This window comes from Elephas maximus, chromosome 1, assembly GCF_024166365.1.
Source record: "Elephas maximus indicus isolate mEleMax1 chromosome 1, mEleMax1 primary haplotype, whole genome shotgun sequence".
Taxonomy (NCBI): domain Eukaryota; kingdom Metazoa; phylum Chordata; class Mammalia; order Proboscidea; family Elephantidae; genus Elephas; species Elephas maximus.
Window position 1 is genome coordinate 134,431,874 of NC_064819.1, and position 4,851 is coordinate 134,436,724.

At 38.4% G+C, this 4,851-nt stretch overlaps 1 pseudogene; it reads left to right on the plus strand.

Moving 5' to 3' along the window:
* The first annotated feature begins 3,257 nt into the window (after positions 1–3,257).
* On the plus strand, positions 3,258–4,561 carry LOC126070004 (coiled-coil domain-containing protein 112-like; annotated as a pseudogene).
* Positions 4,562–4,851: the final 290 nt, after the last annotated feature.

The following is a 4,851-nucleotide window of genomic DNA, read 5'->3' on the forward strand; positions in this document are numbered from 1 at the left end:
CTTTTCTGCACTCTTATTAGGCAGAAACAGCAGGAAACAGGTAAAGAGACTGAAACCGAGTGAGGTCACTGGGTGTCACTTCTGTCCTGGCCTCTCACATTTCAGAAGGCAGCACCAGCTATTTACCCAACTCACATCCTGCTTGCCTCTTTCCAGTCATGGGTCCTTGTTTTCATTTTCACTGGCTCTTTGACCCACACGCTATACTGGGCAACTGTTGCCTGCCTCAGGCTCTTCTTGCCTTGGTGACTGGTTTAGCTGTGCATGTCTAACTTTGAACTTTGACTTTGCTGTTTGCTGTCTGCCTCCCATGCCATCACAGAGGTCATGAAAGCTACTTCCTGCCTTTTGCTCCAGTCCACCAAGCCCATCTGAGCCAGGCCAGCTCTGGCTGGCCTCCCACCAAGAAAGGTAGTTCAGACATTCCCCCGGGGAGCAATGAAGTCCAGATAATAACTCAAGTGAAAGCACTTTTAGAAAATGCCACTCAAAAGGTTGAAAATGACAACCATCACAAATTCTTGATTATTATCAGTCATTACTAGGCTGGCTACGTTTATCAAAAAAGCAATTATTATGAAGGTAGATTTGTGATCTCTCTTACTTTTTAAAACTGAAGTAATAAATTCCCCAGGTATAAACTTCAAACATCTGTTCACTTAATTAGAGAAGAAATGCTTCAAGGATGAATTCTTTTCCTAAACTCAATTGTCTTTGCAACAGATGATATGTCTGAAACAATAGGTAGGAAGCAGGTGTGTGATGCTTTGAGTCTTAGCTTGCATTTGACAAAAATTCTGACTACAGAGTGAAACCATTAGAGATGTTGTCAGAGAGATTGATGCTGCTATGCATTTTGAAATTGTCCTTGACAAATTATATAAAATGCACAATTCTTCTCCAAAGACACATCATGGATTGTAGCAAAACGTAAGACATATTAGACACTTTTTCCAGGGCAAGAATTCTATTAGTTCACTGAGGCACATCCAGATTGAGTTAAGACAGGTCTCTGAAATAATTCTACTAAAATGTGTCAATGTAAATAGTCCAGAGTCAAGAGAAAAGAAAAGCATGAATGCACTGAGAAAGGACTGTTGAAATAACACCAGGAGTTTCATCTGTTGTGATCCCCCCATCCATCTGAGGTGAGGACCTGGTATGTTGGAGAGGGTGGCTCTTGCAAGAGCAGGTCCCAAGGGCTGTGAGAAGTCAGTGGATAATAAACCTGAAGCCGGGAAGCCAGTCTAAGGTGTTGACCTGAACTTTCTTAAACTGGAATGTGTTTGCTCTATTCACGTGAAACCAGAGACATCTTCCAAGATGCAAATTTTCTACCCTCCCCAAATGATTGATAATTTTAAATATAATTTTTATATTAAAAGATATACTGTAGAGTGCAATGTCAAATTCTCATAAACTTTTTTTTTTAATGAAGTATAAGAATTCAAAGAAATACTATGCTTGCATTGATTGGCTAACCACTAGCTGCTGGTACATATCTTTGACTTAAGGATACTAAATGTACACACAGGACCAGAGAGTGGGTACCTAAGTTTGGAGTCAGAATGGACAAGCAGAAGACGACAACTTTAGGAAGCCTCAGGAGCAACAAAGACAAAGGTGAAAATCCATGCAAAGACAAAGGTGCAAATTCAGCAAGGCTAAACAAGTATGCTGGGTCTATTCCTCTGTCCCTCCCTGCCTCGCTTCTTACCACAGGCCTAAGGCAAAGAATCTTTCGAGTTTCAGGGTTCAGAGGAATTTGGGAGACCACCAAGTCCAATCTTCATGTTGACTTAAGAAGTAGTTTCAAGTGTCTGCTGGAATACTTCCAATGACAGGAAACTCATCACTTTGTGAGGAAACTTTTTCTCTCTTCCAAGAACATGAATTGTTCAGAAAGTGTGGGCTTGGTATGAGCATTATTTCTAACGTCAGATAATGAGAAGGAAGATTGGCCTTAGAAACCTTTTTATCCTGGCTGCATACAGTGTTCTTTTGACAAAATTTTAGTGTAGTTATTTGAATATAAACTGGTGTAAAAGAAACTGGCTTGTCAGAACTCTAGAAGGGAAGCCCTAATTCAAGCCAGAGGGAAAAGGACAAATGGCATAACAGGAAGTTATGAACTCTAATTCCTTGGAGCAATGTGCAGAGCTATTGGCCACTTCCTAAGACTGGAACAGGAAGTTCTTACACCATTTTTGGGTCAGAGGATTTTTTACTGAAGAGTATTTTCCTCTTTGTTATTCATCTCCCTCTCCTGGGCTCCAGGGTTTGCAGGTGGCCCAGACATACACCATTAGCTCAGGAAAAAAAAAAAAATATATATGTTGTCCTATTTTAGAATCAACAAAATTATAGAATCTACAATAAATGTCACAATAATTCTGCAATCACCCTCACTTCCAGACAGTCAGCTACATGTCACTTCCAAGAAGCCTGAAATATTATTTCAAAGTGATAAGAACATCTCACTTTTAATTAAGCAACAGATTCTTCTCTCTTATCAAATGCAGCACTTCTGTAAAGATTTTGTTTGTATTTTATACATTTCTTTCAAGATATCCACTCTCCTAGTGTATCACCATCACTCCCATTTAATGTTGATTAACTGAAAATCCATCAAGATGATATGGCTTATATAAAAGCCAGCTACATCTGGGATTCAGTTCAGGCTTAGGGTCAGTTCAGGCTCCCCAGACCCTAAAGTGAAGGGGTTGTGGCTCCATTCTACAATGTATGGAGTTCTCAGCCAAAGCATTCTCAGTGGAGAGACCTAGGAGGAAAATCATCATACTCATTCAATAGCAAAGGAAACCCCAGTGACCCATCTTTTTTTTTTTAAGTTTGACTGGCTAACCAAAGATAATGAGGCATGTGAGCAGTACCAGGAACATTAAAAAGAATAAGCAAGGACAATGTACAGAATAACCAACTTGAGGAACTAGAAATAATAATCTGAGCTAAAAATGTTTCCAAGTTTACATATATTAATAAGTTCAATCATTATAACATCCTTAAGAGGTAGGTACTATATCACCCCATTTTACAGACGAAGAAACTAAGACAGAGCTAGCCCCTCGCCTCCCTGCCTGCATCCCAGGGCTCAGCCCCCTGTGCAGGGAATCATTTGAAGGACTGGAAGCACTCACAACGTGAATCCCAGGCCCAGGTGGCCTAAGCAGCCCCAGTGTCTCTGTGGAGAAAGATGGCCACCCTGACAACGGTCATGGTAACTGAATGTTGGCTGTTTTAATACTTCAGGTGGAAGCTGGCCTTTTTAGTTTCAAAACTAACCAGAAAGCTGGTTGGACTAAGAAAGCAGAATTTATATGCATAGGAGAAAAATTTAAAAATCAAGTTATTAACATAGGAAAAGATAAACAGTCATTGCTACAACTAAAAATAACCGGAATTGAGCATGGTATGCTGGAAGACCTGGAAAATAAATAGAAAAAGCAAAAATTCAACAACAGTTGGCCAAAACACATAACGATGTGAAAAGGCTTCGGCATCAGTTGAAAGATGTGAAGCCCATGCCTAGTTTTGTTGAAACACTCAGAGAAATGATGGAGGACATTGAAAATGCAATTCAAGAATAGAGGTTGATATAGGAAGAGTTCATTAAAGAAGATAAAATAATGAGTCAAGTGACATATCAAGAAAAAAACGACATATGGACTTTGGGTAATTCAGAAACAGAGAGCTTTTAGAGCAATGTCAAGTAAAGTTCCTGTAGACAAAGTAACACCACTATTCCTATAGAAGTGGTAGATTTTAAAAAATTCCTTCAGCCAACAGGAAGGCAGTAAGGAGGCTGGAATGATTATGATCACCAGAACTTTGTAAAAGTGAAGAAAGGAAAAAGGACCCATTCAGACGTGGAAGACCAAAATGCAGCAGAAAAAGGACATTTTCAAGTTAAAGGGAAAAACAGGGGATATACCTATGTTTTTCTTAATAAACAAAAAGATAGCCAAGATCAAAAAGAACAAAGAACCAGAAATTGGTGAAACTTGGAAGAAATAAAAAAGTATAGAAGCGTCAATGAAATAAGCTTCTCATATTTAAAAGAAGAGAAAGAGAAAAAGCAGCAGAAAGAGTGTCAACGTCAGTTTAAATTAGAATTGTTACTAGAAAGTTACATCCACAGAAGAAAGAATAGGAAGAATATTTGAGGCTTGAAAAGGAGATAAAAGAAAAGGCAGAAAAAACAGAACAAAGAAAAACTACTGCTGCTGAGATTTCCAGGTTCCAAGAAAGATACTTACATAAACTTGAGTTGAAAATTTTTGACAGGCAATGAAAGATGAAAAGGCAAAAACAAAAGAAAGAAAAACAAAAATAAAAAATGGGCAAAATTAAAAGAAAAAATTGAAAACGCTAATAGAAATCCTTCTAGGCTTTACAAACCTACCAAGGTAAGGAAGAATGGAACAAAAAAGTAGAACCAACAGTCTCTGGGTCGCTTCTATATATTCCACACAGGGCTATTCCAATCTGGAGACAAGGAGTATAGAGAAGAATACGGGATAATGAAATTGCTATCAGTTGATGACAACGCTAGCACAGTTATACCAGGAGACAGAGTGACTATGTTCTTTAAGTATCACTAGCACAGTCAGATTGATTATTAATTGTGTTGTATGTAAATCCGCAGGTATTAAGTTCCATGATGGCACTGTCATTAGTATTTCCTGTTTACACTAAGAGGATACTTGATATGTATGTTGGCCTCTTTACACTAAGTTTGTATCACAAACATTACTTCATTTAGATGCACAGAACATTTCAAAGATACTTTGTTTCTGTCATGGCATAACAAGATAAATAAGTTGGGACAAT